Source organism: Lissotriton helveticus, chromosome 2_1, assembly GCF_964261635.1.
Source record: "Lissotriton helveticus chromosome 2_1, aLisHel1.1, whole genome shotgun sequence".
In the NCBI taxonomy this organism is placed as follows: Eukaryota; Metazoa; Chordata; class Amphibia; order Caudata; family Salamandridae; genus Lissotriton; species Lissotriton helveticus.
The window spans coordinates 25,135,212-25,159,180 of NC_136059.1; the positions used below are offsets into that span (position 1 = coordinate 25,135,212).

At 41.7% G+C, this 23,969-nt stretch overlaps 1 protein-coding gene across 3 annotated transcripts in view; it reads right to left on the reverse strand.

The window, feature by feature from the left end:
* Positions 1-23,969, reverse strand: part of LOC144817678 (extracellular calcium-sensing receptor-like) — a 144,778-nt gene that overhangs the window by 92,716 nt on the left and 28,093 nt on the right. The gene's annotated exons all lie outside the window — the stretch shown is intronic.

The following is a 23,969-nucleotide window of genomic DNA, read 5'->3' on the forward strand; positions in this document are numbered from 1 at the left end:
GACTTGTGGGACAAGGACATGAGTCCTTCTGAAAATGTTGTAAAGACATCACTCAGTTCAGATGAACACGTAGGAGCAACATCGCCCAAAAACATAGGCTCAGACACATTTACATGGGTTCCCAGTTCTAGAAGCTACATTCCTGGTTTCATCAAACACAGACTGTGCTCCCAGAGGTGCAGCTCCAGGCAAGTTCATAGCACAAAGATGTTCTCATCCAGCCCCTATAGCAGCTGCTGAGGCACCTATACCAACCTGTAGAAGCTCCACAGACATATCACTGGCAGTAGTCGCATCCCGGGATGCCTCGAAGAATGCGTTCATCGATAACGGAATATGCTGGGGTCAACCATAGAAACTGGCCTAAAAGGGGTCCATGAGTACATTTATGTGTGACGGGTCTATCATTGGTGATCTGAGGCAGATATCCAGTGCACATTCATATCTACACAACAGAGTGCGGAATACCGGTTCTACACAATGACGCCATGGGTTGGTGAGTAGCTAGATAGGTGTCCATATGGGTTATTGATTTCTTGTCTGAGTATCTGTATGAGTGCCTGATTGTCTGTGTGGGTCGGTGGAGGGGGGTGTTACTCTGTGCAGAGATGTCTGAGTGGGTAATTCACCAGTTGTATGGATTCAAAAGTGCATCTGTAAAGGGCTGTATGGGTGAGTTAGTGTGTGTATGGGTGCGTTGGTGAATGAATGAATGTGAACATGTGTAAGTAACTACATATGTTTTAAAGAAGTATATGTCAGTGTTGGAGTATATAAATGAGTATACATGAGAGTAAGCTATTTAGAGAGTGGGTGTATAAATAACTGTCTGCTTGTATCAGTGATTGTATAAGACACTAAGTATGTCTTAGTATCTGCATAAATAAGTGATGTGGTGTGTGTATAAATAACTCAGTTGGTGTATATAACTGCATACATGAGTAAATGAATATGTAATTAATTATTTACATGACTGCCTAGGTGTGTGAGTAACTATGGATGAGTGGTAGACTGTGACTGAATGTATAGGTGTATCAGTATATATTATAGTACTGTATTGATGAGTAACTGTATGTATAAGACACTGGATGTGTGTATAGATCTAGGAAATAATTGGTGGTATGTAGTATCTTGCATTGTTGTGTGTATGGTTTCAAAAATAGTAGTCTGTATTTTAGAGTGGGTGTAGCAAAGTTTATATTGCAGCATCAGTATGTGCATCAGATAATCACATGGATGATGACATGAATGATGTCATCAATGATGTCATTTGAGATGTCATCAGTGATGTCATCAGTGATGTCACTGACCATGTCATGAGTGATGTAATATGTGATATCATCAGCAGTGCATTTTGGGCACGCACGTTATATTTAGCTCAACTAACTATAACAAGCAAATTTCTCTGGTTTTATGAGTCAAATGTCCAACTAACTATAACATCCCTGAATCCTATGGTTTTTCCAGTGAATTTCTAAGGTTTTTTAAATGCTAATTCCTAACTATACCGTCTGTAAAACCTATGTTTCTTTCAGTGAATTTTAAAGGTTTTTTAAATGTTAATTTCATATTTTAATGTTTATAAAACCTATAGTTTTTCTATTATATTTTTACATAATTTGAAACTCTATTATACTTATTTTTTTCAACTTTAAAAATTAAGTAATGTTTTATATTTTTCCTAAAAAATATGTATTTTTTTTGTTGAAAACTGCATTTCCATACCGGTAGCATATCAAGCTCCATCACTACGCGAATCCGATCCACTATATTGCTAAACTCATAAATGCTGCACATTTCGTATCTGACGGGTACATGATACTGCGTCCAGCGTAACATCATATACGCATGTAGTCGCCCAAGCTGCTACTTTGGTATCCAACGGATACGCAGTACCAAACCACGCGTTACGTCATGTATGTATGGGGTCGCAGCAGCTGCCTGTCGCGTAGCGATGAGTGCACGCCGCCAGGCCCTATCTTACGTCACAGACGTATGGTATTGCGCCAGGTATGCCATTACCTGTTTTTTTATCTCAAAAGTATATCTAATTAACTTTAAAAAGTATATGACAGTAGCGATAATCTAAAATATTTTAACATTTATATATTTCTAACTGTAATAAACATATATTATGATACATTTATATTCTCAAAATCGAGTCGGGTGTGGCCTCCGTGCACGCTCGATGTACGATTGGCATGTGACCTTAGAAAAAATCATTTGATTGCTTCATAACATTTCCCATTATAACAGTTGGACGACTCCACCTATTTTAGTCATTCTCTCTATAGCGTTTGATGAGAGACACCTCTTCACCTTAAACAGCTTTTTTGAAAAGATGTTTTTCTGTGTACACATATTTTATAATACACACAACATGCAACAATCTTCTTGATTAATATTCATGTTCTGTATATTAAGCCTTCCACCTGTGATGGCCATGCATCTGAAACGTTACATCAAAAAACAAATGTGTGTGTGTGCACATTATTGTGCTGGCTTTTGGCCTGGAGTATCATCAGCCACAGGCAGAATGAACATCCTAGATCACATCTAACAAACAGTAAACAGTAATGTATAAATTTGTATTGCTGTACGCTCTGTTGTCAGGCTTTACCAATATAGTAGTGTGTTATATGTGAGACTTTCAGATTTACGTTTGACGTACATTACTTGACTGTAATGAGCGTTATCACTGTGTAGGACGTAGCCTAACTGCTAATCCTCCCTCCATCCGAGCACATTCACATGTGTAGCTTCGCGATATCAACACTTTTAATAATACCGCACATCGTTACCATGCATGTCTGCGCATATCCACAATCTTGACATCGACATGTGATGTTCGCCATTCAATCTTTTCGAACAGCATCTCATTAGCGATAGTTGCCGCCCTCCCGATACATGCTACATTAATGTAAATTGCGCATTCTGCGACATCAAAACTGCAAAAGAAACACACATAAGTACACTTCCTGGCCAGGCAGGAACTGAACAATGCCCATATCCCCAGAACAATTATTCACCCCCCTATGCTGGCCTGGCGTACACAAGCCTAGCTCACTTTACATACGTATACATAGGATAACAACAACACCACATGTCCCACTTCTTCCACACTGCCTCAGGTGATATGGCCGCATCCACCTCGCATATCACAATGCTCAATAAAAAAAAGGGATCCATGAGGTGTACACCATCCTGGAAATCAACACTGGTTTAAATTGTGAACCCTACTGCCCATCGTGTTTTCCAAGGGATCAATGAGGTGTACACCATCCTGCAATCAACAGTGCAACTGAATTGTGAACGCTGCAGCCTGTAGTGTTTACACACACAACAATGACAGCAGGAGAGCAGTAGGGTCTGGGTGCACAGTGGCTCCAATTGAGCGCGGTGCTGCAGGTGGGGAGGGGTGCATCAGCCTGAGTGCGCAGGTGTGAACAAGAGATATTGCTGTGCATAATGATGTGATCTCTGTCTCATTTTAAGGTCCTGCTGGACTGTACTGTAGTCCTGGGCCAGTGGGCAGAGCTTGCCCTACAAACATGTGAGGGGTGTAGTCCTGCGGAAGGGGTGGAGTGCATCAGCCTGAGTACGCAGGTGCGAACAAGAGATGTTGCCGTGTGTAATGATGTGATCTCTGACCTCATTCAGTCACATGTCTGTCTCATTTTAAGGACCTGCTGGACTGCCCAGTAGGCTTAAGCCAGCGGGCAGCGCTGCCCTACAGACATGTGGCGTTGGCTTTTAGGGCACTGTAGTGAGCTATTACTAAGTGTACATGCACACAGGCGTCGGCCACTGCATTACACGCGCACATTATGCTTCTAGCACGAGGTCTGTTCCTTTGTATGTGAACCTTGGTATAACATATTATTATTATTTAACCTTGTGTATTGTTGTGCACTCCAACTCTTCTTTGAACCAGTATGACCACTAACAGTTGGTAGATCGTACTTCAAAAACGAAGGATGCACTCAACTGGTGTTTTCTATTAAGCTTGAAATAAACCTTCATTTACCTCCAGACGTTTCCACCAATAAATTATTTCTCCCTTTTCAGACACTGATTTAATTGACTGAAAATGGGCGGAGCGGGTGCTCCCCCTGTAATGATGCCCTCGGCATTCTGACGCCGTCCATCGTGGTATCAAGACACCGTCCCCGACCGGAGACCTGCTCTCCCAACCTACAAAAGTACCCCAGACTCGGAGCTTGCACCGGCATATCGTTGGACACACTGATGTTGGCAGGAGAGTAGGGAAGCTTTGCTGCGCAGGACCTACAATTGACCACAGTGCAGGGGAAGGGGCTGGGTTGCAGCAGCCTGGGTGCACAGGTGCAGGCAAGCGATGTTTCCGTAGCTATTATTCCAATATCTGGCCATACTGCGGGAGGGATTAGGTGCATCAGCCCGGGTGCGCAGGTACGAACAAGCGATGTGGCCGTCCATAATGATGTGATCTCTGACCTCATCCAGTCACATCACTGTCTCATTTTAATGACCTGCTGGACCGTACTGTAGGCCTCAACGAGAGTGCAGCACTGCCCTACAGACACGTGTAGAGCGCAGTACTGCAGAAGCGGTGGGCTGCATCTGCCTGAGTGCACAGGTGCAAAAGATTCGATGTTGCTGTGCGTAGTGATGTGATCTCTGACCCGATTCAGTCCCATCTCTGTCTCATTTTAAGGCCTTGCTGCCCTACAGACACGTGACGTTGGCTTTTAGGGCACTATAGTGAGCTCATTACTAAGAGTACATGCACACAGGCTTCCGTCACTGCATTACACGAGCACATTATGCTTCTAGCATGCGCTCTGTACCTTTGTATGTAAATGTTAGCATAAGATATTATTATTAAACCCTGTGTATTGTCGTGCACTCCAACTTCTCTTTGAACCACGATTACCACTAACATTTTGTAGATCGTACTTCAAAAACGAAGGATGCACTCAACTGGTGTTTTCTATTAAGCTTAAAATAATCCTTCATCAACTGGTGTTTTCTATAAAGCTTAAAATCCTTCATTTACCTCCAGACGTTTCCACCATTAAATTATTTCTCCCTTTTCAGACATTGAATTGATTGGGCCAAAATGGGTGGAGCGGGTGCTCACCCCGTGATGATGCCCTCGGCATTCTGAAATCTTCCATCGTGGTATCAAGACACCGTCCCCAACTAGAGACCTGCTATCCCACTCTACAAACATACCCCGGATGGGGAGCTTGCACTGACACTTTGTTGGACACACCGGTGGTGAGCAGTAAAGCCTCATCAGCTCAAAGTCACCCATGTAGATGTTTGCATAGGTCGGTGCTGCGCAATTGCCCATGGCCATGCCAGACATTTGTAGGTACCATTTCAAGTATTATGAAACATCAACAAGTGTGTCCCAATCCTTATCAAGTAATTGCTCTGATCCTACTATCCCTAGTTACTAAGGGTAGAGTGAGGAAAGCAATTGTAATAGTTGTGAAAACAAGAAAAGAAGTTTGTTGTGTATCCTACCACCACCAAGAATGTAGCTGAAGAGGAACACCTGTTCACCCCAAAAAAAACCTTCATCTGTCAAAGAGGGAAGTTGGATTTAAAATATTACCAAGACCAAAATACGTTTTTTCAATGCATTATATAAATTACTTACTCTGACTATTTCTCCAACAATGGAACTACAGTAATGCTTGCCGACCCTTTAATATTGTGCTTGATTGCCGCTCTCTGTTGAAAAGGAACAATGCTATGTTACGGTCTGGGGTCATGGCAATCTTTATCTGATTATTGAAGCGCAATCAGCAACATATGGTCAACATCTCACCCTCAGTATTTAAATTGATATGTGTTGTCATCACAGCAAGTGCCAATATTATATCTTAATCACGATTTGAAAAATGTAGGGGTATCAAGGACATGAACAAAATACTATCCCCCAGATGCATCAAGCATCCATATTGTGATTCCTTATTAGCGAAAAATAGGGATTGGCTAATAAGGAATAGCAAAATGCCATGCAGGAAGAAATCGCTTAAAAAATAGCTTAAATTGCGCATCGCAATTAAGGAAGACCTCCCCATTCATTCCTATGGCCCCTAGGAATAAATGGGGAGGAATTCTCAATTTGCGATTAGCAATTAGTTAATCGCAATTTGAGAATGCAATCTGAAGGGTGACGGGTGTCCAAAGGACACCCTGTTGCACCCCTTAAATTGACCTGGACACTGGTATTACTGACACACATGTTCTAAGGACATGTGTGTGTGTAACATACAACTTTGAAAGATGCACTTTAGTACATTTTTCACAGTTTTCGCTATTTTCCATTAAGTTTGATTTCACAGTAAATAGCGACCCCTATCAGCGAAATCGCTAGCTATTTTACATTCATGCATTGTATTTAAGGAATCTCAATTTGACATTCCTTAAATGCAATCGCAAATAGTGATTTATGCATTTGGGATGATGCATCCCAAATGCATAAATACCGGTCGCAGAGGGGCAGATTCTGAGAATCTGCCCCTTTGCGAGCGGTTTTTAGCTTCATGCATCTGGGCCTAAGTGTTAGGCCCCTGTGGTTCCAACGAATGGCCTTACTACTCATTTCTAAGTTGGCCACTCCATAATACCTATATTTTCTTACTTTGGTCCAATAGCAGTCACATGTTCATTCATCTTTAGCCATTCCATCAAAGCGACATATTACAAGTTAAAAGTGTACGCTAAGTCCAAATAGAGCTGCAAAGATATAATGCAATGTATATTGATAAGACGTCAATGGGCACCCGGTGAAGGTCTAAGATATTGCTACAGATTGGCCAATGGCCGAATATTTTAACTTCAGCAAAGGCAGAATCCAATGCCAAAGTTTACCCTTGTTACATGTTTAAATATAGAGTAGTACACATTGCTTACAGAAGAGAATGGTTCCTGACATTCATTCCTAGAAGTCGAACTGAAGTTTCTAAAATGTCTAGTTCTTCTAGTTAGTCCTGATAAAATATTAAAAATTTAGCGTAGTGAGGACAGGGCGAGTTCTACCCCGGAAATACCGAATACTTGGCGCTTTCTACCGCTTTCTACTTCTCAAATACAACAACTGCAAAATGTCACGCGGGCAGTAAAGTCATTCCACAACATGCGCATGGGGTTGTGTGTTTGGGTGCTTGATCACATGGGATTGCTTTTTCAGTTTTCTGACTTTTTTCTTTTATTGCCCCAGCTGCTCTACCTGAAGTTGTTTATTCTCCGTATTTCACTCGATCCGTTTTTGATTCCAATTTGGTCTTTATTTTTAAACATTTTCTTCCAGCATGACAAGTCAGGTGCAGGATCCGGGCCGTAAGGAGTTTGCACACCATTGTCACTGCCAGCTGTACAATGTGGAAGAGGCTGCATCACTTGTCACTGGTTATGTTTTGGAGTAGAAACACCTCTCTGATCAATCATGGGGACTCCAGAGTGTTTACGACAGATGTCACACTCTGCAATTCAGCATTAATCCAACAATCAAAGCAGTCTCAAATGTAATAGAGAGCTACCCATCTGTCCATTCACCTTAGCAGCGTATTTCAAGATAGTTATGTAGTGCAAAGCAAACACTAGAATGCATTATTATTCCTCTTGTTAAAGATTACCAAGCAGAACAAGCGGACATGAGTTACTAAATTCTGCCAAAACCAGCTCTTGTAGTCCTGCCCCTGAGACACAACTGTACGTCTCAGTTATTTATATGTAAATAGTGTTTACTATTGCATGTTATGCTCCTGTATCTTTAATGGCATGCAACCTGTGTACTTTCTAGATTCATTCCAAGTTCCTTCTGAATTCTCCTAAGTGATCGTTCCACTTGATTGAGGGAGTTGCATCTGACCTTCAACTCACATGGATGTAATAAAACTGTTACGAACAGCACGGATTTCCATCCCTGTATTGTTACTCTTCAGCCTACTCAGTCGTAATACCCCCCTTCTCTGGACGTGGTACAGGAGCGCGCAGAGCCCATTATGGGGAAAACCAACGGGGACAGGAGGGGCTCTGCTATACACGTCAATCAAGGCCCACTAACAAAATTATCATGGAACCTGGCAGGCCTCTGTAATAAGATTGATTGTCCAGAGTGGGATGCATTTATAGATGGGAATGATGTGTGCCTTTTTCAAGAAACATGGGCCAGAGAAGACAAGACACGCACTGGTTATGCCTCCTTCTCCATACCAGCGAGATGGGGGGGGGGACGCCCCTCGGGGGGCCTTACAGTTTGGGTGGGTTCTCACCTAGGCTGCAGGGCGAAGACCGTGAACACACTATCTGATGATGTGCAGTGTGTACTTTTGGAATGGCCTAATGGTGCCAAGCTTGCACTGGTCAATGTATACTCTAGACCAGTGGGTGCTACCATGGAGTCTTAAACAGTTGAATAACTGTCCACATTTATAAGTTCCACTCCCATCGGTGCCCAGCTTGTGATTGGTGGTGACCTTAATTGTCACTTTGAGCCACTGGCAGGACTAGTAGATGGAGCGCTGCTGGAAGAGGACGTGCGCTGGGCAATACCGCCATTGGAGGTTACGTTTCCTAGGCCATGGACACCACTTGCGGTCCAAATTATGTCATTAACACTCAGGCACTCCATCAGGGCATGTAATGGGTGTGTTAACTCAGGCCTTCCCCCAAAAATGTACATTCAATAAACCGGGCCATGAGTCTAGGTTGGATTACATTTTTGTGGAAACTCGATCCTGGCCCACAATAAGGGATTTCCTTGTAATCCAAAGAAATGATAGCGACCAAAATGCTCTAAGTCTAAAAATTATCATTCCTGGAGTCGCAGGGGAGACTTTGGATGGCAGTGGCGCCCCGGACCCGAGAATGTTCCTAGTTAATGGTAAGAGAAGAATAAAGTGGGCGAAAATAGTGGAAAAGCCGGAGCAAATTTCTGAGCTTTATGCTCTAACCATTCCTATTTTGGAGGAGATTAGTGCTGGAATTAATGATGAACACACTGCTGACTTGTATTGTAAGTTGGGGTCCTTACATGAACAGTTAATAAATAAACTGGCAGATGTGCTCTATCCGCGTAGTACTAAGCAGCCACTAAAGGGAAATAGAGCTACATGGTATAATTCCACCTGTAGAAGAGCAAAGACCAAATTGGTTTCTGCTATAAAACATAAAGCACCCAAGATAGTAGTACAGGCTATGAGAGTGAATTATAAGCATATAGTGAAGAACGCAAGAGAGGAATAGGACCACGACAATTGGACTGGCCTATCTAATGCACTTGCAGCCAGAGACCTCCGTAGATTCTGGTCCATAGTGAATACAGGCTCGACAGAACCAGTTGCAGCCGTGAGGCTAACATAGCTGAAAGTGTCTGGGAGGAAAAGTTCCGAACACTCTTTGCAGTGGAACTCACTAACCTGGAGGGAGATCAAGGGGCGGTGCTGCCAGAACAAACACAGTATTCAGATGTAAATGACTTCACGGTGAAGGAGGTCAGTGATGCAATTTCTAAACTGGCAGCGGGCACTAGATAAGCTCCCGGGTAATCTGATTAAACATCAACCCGTAGTATGGGCCCCATACCTCTTAGCCATTTTTAATGCAGGCCTGAGAGGGATGCTAATACCCGGTACTTGGCTGGGACCAGAGATTGTCCCTATCTTCAAGAAGGGCTCTCCTCTGCTCCCGGCCAACTACAGGCCGATCAGTTTGATCGATGGTTCTCAAAACAGGCAGGTTAATATTGGATCGCCTCCAGGACTGGATGGAGGAAAATTCCATATTAAGCCCCCTTTCAGGCTGGGTTCAGAAATAATGTGTCTACAATGGACCAGATCCTCCGGGTGAACATTTTGTTCTGGAAGTCTGTTAAGATCGAGGGGGGAAGCCTCTATACGGTCTTTGTTGACCTGCGAGCAGCCTTCAACCTAGTCCCAAGATGTAAGTTATGGGCTGTACTTGCTGAACTGGACATTCCCCATCAAATTTTGCATATCCTAAAAAGGCTCCATCACGACAACTTTGCACGGTTTAGGTGCAGGAGAAATGGTCTCCTATCAGCAAAATTCCCCGTTGGCAGAGGGGTAAGACAGGATTGGGTTTTGGCACCTACCCTGTTTTGCCTTTATGTGAAAGTGGTAATCTCCCACCTAAACAGGATAGAATACACTGATGCCCCCAAATTAGCTGGCAGCAGGGTACCGGCGATAATGTTTGCAGATGATACCCTGCTGCTTTCAAAATCACCAATAGGGTTACAGATGGTTTTGGAAGGCTTTGTGAGATTTTGTGAGGATAGAGGTTTGGAAATCAATGCTGCATAAACCAAATTTATGATTTTCAACCCCCCCATAACCACGAGACCGAACCCCGTAATTGGAACAATTAGGCTGGAAAGAGTCCAAACTGTTGTCTATCTAGGGGTAACCCTCAATGAAAATATGACGTAGTCCCGCACCAAATCAAGTCCCAACATAGGCAGTCCCAGCTTACAGGGGGTATTTTAAGGCTCTCTAATACCTCTACTATAAAACCTATTCAGCCAGTTGTGGAGATTTATAAAACACAAGTGAGAGGGGTGGTCACCTATGGGGGCGAATTGTGGGGATACGCCTGTAGGCCCGAGATGGTTGTTACAGAAAATAAATTCCTCAGGCAACTACTGACGTTGCCCCCCAGCACTCCCCTGGTACCTATTAGATTGGATATGGGATTAAGGCCAATTGACGAGGTTGTGGGCTTGAAGCCTCTAGCCTTTTGGCAGAGATTATGGAGCACTCCGGAGCTTTCTGCTTATAGACATGAACTACTAGAAATCCTAACCAAACCAAATGCGTGGAAAATCCCATGGCTTGCCTATATTAAAAATGAATTTATTACGTTAGGGCTCCCGCAAATGTGGTATAATCCTGAAACTGCTTGTCCCAGGTACCCAAGGAAAAGCTTGTCTAAACTTTTCTATGAAAACAAACAAATTGCAACAATATGTAGTGCACGCAGTGGCCCTCTAACAGATTGTTTTTTAAAGCAAAAGGATTTTTATTACTTTGAAAGTGTTATGGATGATATCTTCCCTGTTTTTACGAGGAAGCTGTATCTACAGTGGAGGTATGGCACACTAACAATTAGAGCTTTTACATGTAATTGGCTTTTTATCTGCCCCGAAAAATTGTCCCAACTGCAGTTGTGATCTGGAAACTGAAATACACGTTATGTTTTTTTGTCCAGCTTATCGACAAATGAGGAGGCACTGGTTGGTGCCCTTGTGTAAAAATATGCGAATCACACACTGCTTGCAAGCCTATCGCATTAAACGGACTTGTCACCTATAGTTGTTTTTGTTGTTGCTAAATTTCTAGCGGCGATATGGATTAAACGAAGGGGTGTGCTGAATACTGCTTAACTTTCTTAATACACTTGCACTTTACAAAGAATTTTTTAACTTATGATGCAGAGGTTATTGACTGTCTTGAATCATCTACTATGTAGATTTTGTAGCATCATGAATTTGTTTTAATCCATTGTTTTTATAATGATAATTGTTGTTTTTATGATTGTATCTATGTCTTTAGGGCATGTATTGCCGAAATAAAGAAAAATGATGATGATGATGATGATATCTTTTTGCCATGCTGCAACAAAACAACTTTCTTCAATTTTCATCCTATTGGAGTTGTGATTTCTACATTTGTCTTTCTCCAGCACGGGAGCAGAGTGTAACCCACAAGATTTTTTTTTTATCATGAACATTTTCTTTGTTGCCGATGCTAACTTAAATTGCTAAAGATTTTAAAAGGAAGCTTCTTGTCTGCATTTTTATTTATTGGATTAAACCACACTCGCATCATTCAAGTTTCACCGGTTGGCTTACCTCACTCATGAAACTCCCAGCGTCATCCGGTCACCCAGTGTTCCTCCCTGGAACTTCCACGCAGATGATCTTGTAGTGGAGAACACGCAGCTGATCAGTGTATGATGTCATTGCGCTGATCTCTCTGTGCAACGTTTCATTGGCCATTTTCAATTTTTTCTTTTTGTTGTGTGTTGCTTAGCAACTGTTACCGCGCATAGTGAAGTGCCCAAACAAACTCCCGGACACATTTGATGTGCCTGTATCGCCTGGTACACCGTTTGGAATATAATAATTATCGTGCATAGTGTAGTGTTCAATTCAACCCCCAGACACATTTGATGCACATTTATCTCCCGTGTACACCGATTTGAAATATAAATAGATCAAGTGTGTAAAAATTCCTGGAAATTAAAGTTCTACATCGCATAGAGGACTTATTCTATCTTCATTTACACGTGAGTCTTTCATTTTTTTTACATAAGCAGTTATTTTATTTTACCAATATCTTTAGTAGATACCATATCAATAAGACCTATGCCTCTCAATAGACTATAATATTATATATAAGAGTATAAACACTTGACTTTTAACTGTTTTCCACCTGTAACATAATGCAATTTGAAGCACCGGCAACATTTCTTCAAAACAAAGGTGAACCAGCCATACCGTGGCCTAGATGGAATGAGGAATGTATTACATATATGAAAGCCATAGATGGTGAGCGCATGGGCACAGAAAGGAAAAAGCGTATATTAATTCACTGTCTTGGTTCTGAAGGACAGGTCATTTTCAGAGCATTACCTCAAATTACACCACAATCTGACAAAGGTGATAGCATGAATGTTCATGTAGTAGCTTTAAACAGATTGGAACAAAGATTCAAACCTACATCCAACATTGCTTTCAACAGATTTAAATTTTATACTAGAGCACAAAAGGATGATGAGTATTTTGATGACTTTTTAACTGCATTGAGATCCTTTAGTTTACATTGTAACTTTGGAAATATCACAGATGAAATGATATGTGATCAGATTAATGTACATGCAAGAATAAAAAATTCAAGAAAAGCTATTGGTCATGGGTGACCCTAAACTTGAAGAAGCGATTTCCATATCAAAATCTACTGAGCTCTCAGAAAAATGGATGGATGTAGTTAAACTTAGTTCCAAAAAATCCGCTACAGAAGAAGAAATTTATGTTGGGAAATCAAAAAATTAAATGAAGTATAATCTCCCACAAGCAACATTTTGTCTAAATTTAATTCTAATAAAAAATATGACTACCCCAATAACTTTTTCGCATGCTACAGATGCGGACGTAGAGCCCATGTAGCATCTTTTCAGGGATGCCCTGCAATAAATAGAGAGTGCAGAGTTTGGGGTAGAATGGGACATTTCAGCAATACTTGGAGAGATTAACGTTTCAACAACCATACACAAAATGTTGCTGCTAGTAATACTGATACTAAAAATGTCACCAGTATCAGTGAAAGTCAGGACCATAACAAAGGTTATGTTGTCTCAATTAGACATAGTGGACCTCAAGAAGTTAATTACATGAATTCTCCCAAACTTATTTTTCAAGTTCCAGGCATTGATTTGGATTTCATGGTGGATTCTGGTTCACCATGGACTATTATTACTGTGCAATATTTTAAAGAAAAGTGTATGTGATTATAATGAGTTGCAACAGTCTGATATTAATGCTGAAAGTTTCGATGGTTCAAAAATTGAGATGGAGGTTTTTTCCAGGTACCTCTACAGTTTAAAGGAAGATGTGCTGTCAAGGGAGTAAATGTTTTAGGCTGGCGAGACCAGTGGAAACGAGGCATAATTCTCAATCCACGTGCGAAAGATTCAGTTCCTTTGTGTGATGATCTAGGGCCCGATGTAGGTAATTCCTATTTACCACTTCTTAAATACCGAATTTTTCCGATTCGGTATTTAAGAAGTGGTAAATATGAAGGGGGGAGATGTAGGTATTTCCAGATGTGTAAATACCGAATCTTTAAGATTTGGTATTTACCGAATCTGGAAATACCGAATCGGTATTTCCTATTGATTCCTATGGGCTGTGAAGCCCATAGGAATCAATGGGCAATACCGATTCTGTAATTACAGAATCGGTAAATACCGATTTTAGCAAGGGTGCAGGGGGTGTCACTTTGACACCCTCTGGCACCCCAAAAATAGGCATGTGCGCCATGTGGCACACAGACATGCCCTAAGGGCATGTCTGTCTGTCACATGGCTAGGTGTGCATGCACACATGTGCATGCACACCTGAATTCGGTATTTCAACACCCAATTGGATTGGGTGTTAAAATACCGAATCTGAAAGGCCTGCGGCACTCAAAGATGTGCTACATACATATGCTTTTACAGACTCGGTATTTTTACCGAGTGTGTATTTACCGATTCGGTAATTTTACCGAATCTGTAAATACAGATTCGGTAAAATACCGATTCTGTAAAGCATGCTCCTACATCTCAAAATCCAATTACTGGTCGGTAACGGCCGAATTCGGCCGTTACCGACGGATAATTGGCCACCTACATCTGGCCCTTAGTAATGTACACAGTTGCCACAGTTAACACAGAAATGGATCATTTAGGAAGAGAAACCACATTAGTAAACAGGTACCACAAGGTTTTTTGTGATAAATTGGGTAAATTAAAGAATTTCTCACATAGGATAATGATAAAGGAAAATGTTAGGCCAATTAAACAAAAGTTTAAGGGTATGCCCATCAATATCAGAGATGAGTTAAAAGAAATGCTTAAGGTTTTACTGATGAAAATATCATTGAACCCATTGAAACTGTGGTATATAAATAAATAATACCGGATCTAGGTTTTACTGGACATAGTAATAACAGATAGCTCAATAAATAAGAGTCAAGATTCGAGGTAGTAGGAGTTTGCAGGTTTAATACAGCATAAAGGACAGGAACAGGACAACCTGCACATGAATAGGATGGCAGAGCCCGGCAGGGGGGCCCCGACAGCTGTCGGGCAGGATCTGGGATGAGCGCGCTAACTTTAATAACAATACACAAGCATATATACTAAAACAGTTGCAATTGCAATACATACAATAGGCGGAGCAGTGGGTGTGGTCAATAGCAGTCGCGAAAGATAAGGGTGAAAGTGGGTGTAACAGGAGGCGTATACATAGACATGTGATGTAAACGTAACAGAATATGTCATAAATGGGGCGGAAACATGGAGGGGGCTACCTAAGGAGCCGGGACCTCTAACCCAATGGTGCGCGCAAACTGACAATGACGTGTTACTAGGAGAAGCTGGGGGCTATGAACTCTGTACTAGGAGCAGAGACTGAAGTCTGGAGAGTCAGGGCAACATGTACCTACCACTATCTAGTATCTGATGTTTAGAGAACATGTTGATAGAATCCAAAAGTTATCGGGGTAAAGGCTAACAGACTCTAAGACTGGTGCATGCATTATTCTACATGTAGTGCGTGATGTGGAATATTAAATGACCATAAATACAGTATTTCTCTTACATGGAGACGTAAAGGCTAGACGATGACGGAAACTATTGATGCGATTCAGTAGCTTAGGAATGTAGAGAAGGAGGGCTGGACTGATAACTAGAATCATAACATACTCTTGGCAGACTAGCAGGCAGAGCCAGGCTGAACCGGGCACTGTGAGGCAGGAAGTAAGTGAAGGGTCAGGAATACAGGTGGGGGCTGTATCGCTCCTCAGCGAGGGCTCAGGAGGCAGGAGCTGAATCTGGTGTCCGGGCCCTTTTGAGGCCTAGGAACGGGGACTTTACAATGAAATAATCGTGCACACTGGGAACGTGGCAACGTAACTTTGCATAGGCCTAATACTCGTAGCTTTCACGAGAACTGGAAACTGGCATACTAGAGATGGACACAACTGTAATTGCGTCTTTAATCGATCATGGGGAATACATATGCATATTAATCATGCACACATAACATAAGATGAGGAACACGTAGGGACACAGAACATGGCAAAATTTACTTTTCCACAAAACGGCTGAGTGGGTTTGACCCATTGTTTTGGTATGCAAGCCTGACGAAAAATTACGCGTGTGTGTTGATTTGAGGGTGTTAAACTCTAATATTGTCATAGATTGTCATCCCCTCCCTAATATCAATGAGCTTGTGTCATTGTTTGATGGTGCACAAATATTTTCTACACTTGACCTAAGATCTGCGTACCATCAGATTCAGCTTTCAGATGAATACCAAAAATACACAGCTTTTATCACACCTCTTGGTCTTTTTCAGTACACCAGAATGCCATTTGGGCTGGCATCAGTAGCCTCTGTTTTCCAAAGAGTAATGGTCTAAATTTTCAGAGATATTTATACCTATGTCAAATGCTTCCAAGATGACATCTTGATTTTCTCAAAAAAAGGAAGTAGAACACCAATCACATCTCAATGAAGTGTGCAAGAGGCTTGAGAATAGTGGGCTTACCCTTAAAGCACACACGTGTAAATTATTCAAACATTCTGTGGAATATTTGGAGCACATTCTTTCTGGTGAAGGTCTTATACCCATGAAATCTAATGTTGAACCTATTTTAAATGCCCTGGCTCCTGCGAATAAGGACCAACTATTATCATTCTCCGGCATGTGTGTGTATTACAGTAAAATTGTTGAAAATGTTGCCACCAAGATGGAACCCTTAAGGAGGCTAGTAAGACAGAATGCTATTTATGAGTAGAATGAGGAACAACAAAGAGCCTATGAAATTATAAAAAATTATATCATTAATGCGCCCACACTTAAACCTTTTCGTACAAAGAAAGAATGCATCATAACTGTTTATATGGTTTAGGCAGCGTGTTATCCCAAAGGGATAGTAAGATTGAGTGGAATGTTGCCTTTTCTTCAGGAACTCTTAATGAAACTGAACACAAATATGCAGTCATTGAAGAGAATTGCTTGTGTGCGTATGGGCAGTTGAACACTTTAGAATTCATGTTTGGGGTAGCACATTTTTACTCAGAACAGATCACAAGCCACTTGTGCATATACTATCTACAGGAAGGGGATGGAACTCCACTGCCAGTATTGGCCATTTAGCCTCAAGGCATCAAGAGTACAATTACACTGTTGAGTATGTTCCTGGAAAAGAAATGTAACTGCTGATTGTTTGTCACATCTTCCTTGTGTTGATGTTGACGGCAATGTCAATGTTGTTAAAGAGTTCGATTTTGTGGATGGTATTTCTGATGCTATTCCCTCACAGTACCAAAGTATCACAGAACAGCAATGGGCAGAATGCCAAAACAAGGATGACAAGTGGTGTGATCTCAAGAAATTTGTGAATGAAAGGTGGCCAAAGAAGAATAATGTAAGGTCAGATTTGCTGTCTTTTTACAATGTTGCTGACAAATTGTGGTGTGAAGGAGAGTTGATCTTTAAATCTGGTAAGTGCATTCCCCTGGAAGGTATTCAAGAATCAATTCTTAAGTTGGCACACAAGACACATCCGGGTATATCTGCTATGAAGAGATTAATTAGGTCATATTTTTGTGGCCCAGCATGGATAGGTTCATTGACCGGATTGTTATATAGTGTAATGATTGTTGCTCCAGTGATAAAATGTTAAAAGTACATATTCCTCATCTCAAAACAGTTGTTTGGCCAAAGAAGCCATGGCAAAAAGTTGCATTTGACATTTCAGGTCCTTTCAACATGTTACCGGAAAGTTTACGCTTTGCGTTGGTTATCATTGATTACCATTCTAAATGGCTTGAAGTAAAGCTTGTAACAAAAGCAACAACTAGTTCTGTTATAAATTTTTTTAGTGAGGTGTTTGCACGAGAAGAATGTCCTTCTACCTTTGTTTCGGATAATGGAGTGCAACTCATTTCGGCTGAGATGAGTAATTTTCTCAAAAGTTGCAATATTACTCATTTGTGCACTTCCCTTTATGAACCACATGAGAACGGCCAGGTTGAGGGTTTTAACCGGGTGCTTAAAGGTTTTGTCATTGATACCATAAAACAGAAAGGAAATTGGTTAAATGTTCTTAGAGAACATTTGTGGATATACCGTATTACTCCACATTCTACCACTGAGATCAGTCCTTTTAAATTACTTAAAGGTAGAAATCCGGCATCTGATGTTTTTCCCTGGTGGTTCAACGGGAAATGTAAAGTTTGATTGAGGAAAAGGAATGTGTTCAGGATACGGCTAGGAGGGTGGAGTGTAAACAAAATAAAACCAAGTTATGATATAACAACACATGGAGAACAAAAAAATATACATTCAATATTGGTGATTGGGTAAGAATCTTAAAACCTGGATTTTTAAATAAAGGTACAAATAAATATAGGAAACCAATACAAATAAAGAAAGTTTTTTTACTCAATATGGCAAGGTACGGAATTCCAGAAAAGTTGCTAAATGCCCAGTCCAATCATTCACACATAATTCTGTACATAATGATGTGGTATACCAACATAGTACCCAACGTAATAAACAGACTTGTGAATCTATTGCATCAAGAGTTAAATCTGACACCCGCATCAGAAAAGTTCCTAAATTGTTTAATGACTTTGTTTGAACATTTTGTTTTATTTTTTACTCTTTTGTTTCTTCTATAATGAGGGGGATGTGTTACATCTCAGTTATTTATATGTAAATAGTGTTTACTATTGCATGTTATGCTCCAGTATCTTTAATGGCATGCAACCTGTGTACTTTCTAGATTCATTCTAAGTTCCTTCTGAATTCTCCTAATTGATTGTTCCACTTGATTGAGGGAGTTGCATCTGACCTTCAACTCATTAGGATGTCTTTTTGCCGTGCTGCAACAAAACAACTTTACTTCAATCTTCAGCCTATTGAATTTGTGATTTCTACAACAACAAAAAAGGAATGCTGATTAATTACCTGCCTCAGACTTTTGTCTCTAAAATCAGCTGGGTCAAGTACTGCAAACAGTGCCTTTGGCAAATTGTCATGCATTGTACTTTGTGTCCCACATACATTTTACTCCCACTCCCAACACACACCAGCAGCAGGCATTGTCCTCACCCACTTGCAAGGATGCTTTTGTACCCTTGTGTTATTTTTAAGTCTACTGATTGGATCCAACCTGTTGACATTACAGTGTCATCCCTCCCTTTGAGCTTAGAGTATTCTGCTGGTCGGGAATCTATCACAGTCAGTTGTCAGCAACCAACAGGAGGCAGCCGCGGTCGGTAGTGGGAGTAGCTGCCGGGAGGTGATGTGGTGAGGGGGAGGGATAGGGTGGGGGGTAGTAACTATGGATTACGGAGGCTTACAGGTAAGTAAACATATAAATTAATACAATTAATTTCGTTGCATCCCCAAATGCGATGCAATGCACGCAACAAAATTTGTTTTTATTAATGTATATGTTTACTTACCTGTAAACGTCCGTAATCCATAGTTTATTACCCCCTACCCTGCCCCTCCCCATCACCACATCACCAACCGACAACTACTCCCACTATCGACCGCGGCTGACAGGAGAGTATTTTATTTTTTTGTGGCTGAGTAGAAATACAATCAAGGCCTGGCTTCTAAACACAGTGCTCACATTTCTCATTTAGGGATCATTTTTTTTAATCCTTGAATTTATATGGTAGTATTTGTTTTGAATGGTAGAGATGGGCACAGTCAGTCCCATCTCAAGTTCAATGGTAACAGGCCAGCTTACGTAGGATCAATCATACATTCGAGCGGCACCCGGACCAGTCGTTGAGACGCTGTTGCACTATTGTGGCTAAAATCACATCCTGACTCAGGCCAGAGTCCTTGGGGAAATTATGATTCAGAATCACAGGGTGATGTTCTTCCCCGACTTCACACAAGAGGTTCAGAAGCGAAGGGTCTCTTTCATCGATAGCATGAAACGCCTTTGTCTGCTAGGCATGCTATGTTGTTCCATGCCAGATAGAGGATGACCTTGAAAGAAGAGGTACACTTCTTCTTGTAGCCTCCCTCAACAGAAAGAAGACCTTGCACTGAAGAATAGATGGCAAAGCCAGTGACCACCTCTGAAAGTAGCCAAAAGTACCCAAAGGGCTGTTCCATCTCAGTTGCAAGTGTGTGTGAATTCAGGCAGGTTGTGGAGGAGGTGGCTGCCTTGAGTAAGGGGGGCTCTGCACCACCATGTGACAATGGAGCAGGAGAGCAACAGAACTCTGATCAAACATCAGTCTCATCTCTGGGATCTACTGAATCTTTGCCAAAGATCACTCCAGCACAATTGATGAAATATTCTGAAAGAACTGTGTTGGTTTGTCTATTCTCACAGGAAGTGGATGGTACGTTTACATGAATAATGTAATACTGGCCCAACTGTCCTGCAGGGCAGGACACTGGCATGAACAGAGTACTCTGCATGCTGAGTCCAATTTTGAGGTGAATAACCTGTTTGTAGTCTGCAGATGGTGTGCTGTAGTGCTAGCAAGTGCCTTGAATGGCGCCCCCCTTTGTTGTTGTTGTGTTTGTAATGCGTGCATGTAGGTTGGACTGTTTCGGACTGGTTTGGATGTGAACTCATTTGCATCTGGTTCTGAGGATGGATAGTTGGGTTCATTGTTTTTTTTATGGGTTCTTTATAGTGAATGAAATGAATGAATGAAATGAAAATAAATTTATAACGCGCAGAACTTAGCTCAATAGTGTTACCCCTGCCTGCTGCTCTTGGATAGTGTTGACAGAAAAAGTGCCCATGTCATGTGAGTTGGAATGATCTCCTTTGGTACGTCCACATGGCATCCACTGTGAAGTATAACTTCAACTCCTTAAACATCCGGGGTCTCAATTACATCTGTAAGAGGTATAAAGTGTGGGGAAAACATATAGCCCTATTGCAGGAAACCCACCTTACTAGGACTGAGGGATTGGTTCTCCATGAGAGGTGGCGGGGTCAGGGGTATGCCACGACTTACTCAGCCTTTGCCAGAGGAGTTTTTTTTATGGGTAAGACCGATGGTGCGCTTCCAGAAAACCACTGAGATCGTAGACCCAGAGGGTACTTACGTGGTTATTACAGGGATGTTGGCTGGGCTTAATTTAAGAATAGCAGAAATCTATGCTCCTAATACAGACTAGAGTGCATTCTTTGAGGAGCTTTCTAGGGTTTTGGTACCTTACCAGTCTTGGACGAGATTAATAGGTGGGAATTTTAACAGTTTTGCAGACCCTACAGTTGATCATTCTCACTCAGCCCTGGAAGATTCACAAGTAGCCCGGTTGGCTCGAATCCTCTCTAGTTGGTAACAACAGTGGGGACTGATAGATTCTTCAAGGCAATTTCACCCTGTGGCCCAAGACTACTCATTCAACTAAGGCATGCACAAGCTCCATCTTTGATGTACCCAGACTGTTCCTGGAACAGTTTACGGGCTAGAATATTTGTGCCAAACGGCTTCATTTCATGATACAGTGTTACTCTCTTTAAATTGGGAATGTGAGTGCCCTTGCATCCCTGACTGGCAATTACGGGTTGAGGCATTAGGTGACCCAGTCTTCTAGAAAAACATTGAAGAGGCCATAAGTCTGTCTTTTGCAAAAATACTGGATCTGCATAATCTTCTTTGATTGAGTGGGATGCATTTAAAACTGTGATCAAGGGTTGCACTTTTGCAGAAGTGGTTGGGGTGCAGCATATACTAATACGTGAGGTGGAAAACCATGAAAGAGCACTGTGAGAAATTGAACTACAGAGACCGGGAAATCCAACACTTCATCACCCATTGCTTGAGACATAGGAATTATTGGCAGCGCAAGTTGAGAGACTGCGTTGTTTTGACTACAGGGAGTATCTGACTCATGCACAGGCAGAGTGCGATAAAGCAAATACCTTATTAGCGTGGCTCATTAAACTGAAAAATAGGGGGGTCTATGATTTTAGAGCTCGAATCAGACACAGCTGAATCTCTATATACTCAAACTACCATCAATAGTATATTCTGGGAATATCATGCATCACACTATGCCCCATTACAAAAGATACCTCCTCAGACTGTTGAAGACTTTTTGACACTGAGACACTTGCGGGTGCTCCCACAGGAAGATGCAGGCTGGTTAGGGGATGAAATTACTATAGAAGATGTAAGAACTGCCATCAAAAGTATGGCATGAGGTAAGGTTCCTATAGCTAACGGCCTAACTGTGGAATTCTCTGCAACACATAAAAACACCATGGCACAGAAATTAAAAGAACTTTATTCTGCAGCTCGAAAATATGGCCATCTTCCTGTAACTACACATGAATCTCTGGTTATCTTATCATTGAAACCAGGTTGCCCTCCCATAAATGTCAAATGTTGTCGTACTTAATGTGGATTACAAGAGTCTAAGTAGAATTCTAGTGACCCATCTCCTGCCTCACATGCCTACTTTAGTACACATAGATCAAACAGGATTTATTCCTGGACACAATACTGTACTTAATATCCGTGGACTCCATTCACTTATCAATGAAGATTTCTTGGATAAATGAACAGCAGCTGTTATGGTGATAGATATAGAGCAGGCCTTTGACAATCTGAGTTGGGACTTCTCTACCGAGTAATGGGTCATTCGAGTTTGGGACCAGGGTTTATTGACTGTATTCACTGGATCTGACTTCTCTGCACAGGTCTCACTGCACGGTTTGCTCTGGCAGAACTATATCTGATCCATATGAGGTGGGACGTGGAACTAGGCAGGAGTGTCCACTCTCCCCCCTATTATTTGCCATTGCAATGGATCTTTTGGCCTGCGGTGCATGTGCAGGGGGATTTTATTGTGGGTTAGAGGTTCATTGGGAATCTCATTATGCAGCATTATATGCTGATGATATGCTGTTTCTTTTCTGAACAATTGGAGTGGACATACCCAACGCAATAAATGTGTAGGAGTGATTTGGTGCATTCTCGGGCCTTCACATTAAATGGCAGAAATCCCATCTTTTTACACTCTCTATGGATACCTCTACTCCCCAGAACCAACTCAGACTTGCCTGGATCCCAGCCTGTCTGAAATATTTGGGAGTTTACATGTATCATAACCACCTATATTTATTGGATGGTAATGTTTGAGCAGCAGTTTGAGCGCTTCAAATTAGAGATGATCTGGGGAACTGGTAGACATAGGGCGTCACTTGCTAAGTTGCAGCCCAGTAGTGGAAGGTGGGTTGGCAGGTCCAGATTTTGAGTCATATAACTTGGCGGCACAGCTTAAAAAGTTCAGCCAATGGATTTACTGTAGGTTGCACCCAGAAGCAGGTGTTAGCAGTTCACACTCTGGACTTGAGGGACTGATCGCAGGTTCTCTTGGCACCCCGTTGGGGACTACATGCTGCCTCTCAGGAGCTCCCTGTGGTACAGCATTTCTGGCGACGTTGTCTACAGTGAACGTGCATCCCTGAGCCATACACAAAAGATCTGCTATTGAGGTTGTTGAAGGTGGTGGCCTTCGAAGGCACTTTGGGGGGATTGTGGGCTGGGCTGCTTATGGGATCAATTGGATAGGAAATCTGTATCAGGACGGAGAGTTGTGCTTATTTGAAGATTTGGTGGAGAATTTCAGAATACCGGGTGGACAGTTTTTGTTGCACTGGGCAATGGTAGTCATGATTAAGTACCATTGGGGAGATGGAGACTTTGGACCAGCAACACATAAAGTCTGTCAACTGCTTTGTACAATGAAGGGTTGTGTAAAAACGGTCACATCACTAAATCAATCCATATGAGCTAACATGCTAATTAGCCTTACAGATTTGGAAGTTAAATGGGAGATGTATTTAGAGCTAGAGATTACTGATACTGATTGGGAGAAGCACACATGCCCACTGTCTCCCATAATGCCAGAGTAGTTAAATTGATTATTTTTTAATTTTTTTGCATAGTGCTAATCTCACACTTATGTTATATGTTATGTACCAACTCTTCTATAGCGCAAGGCTACCCCGAAGGGTGTCCCGGCGCTTTGGCAAAGAGGCCTGAAAACCAAAAAACACAATACAGCAACTCGCAGCGGTCATAAGATTTATGAAGCAAAGAGCCAAGTCTTTAGCTCCTTTCTAAAAGAGAGGAGACTATTGGCTTTACGAAGCGTGATAGGAAGCTCATTC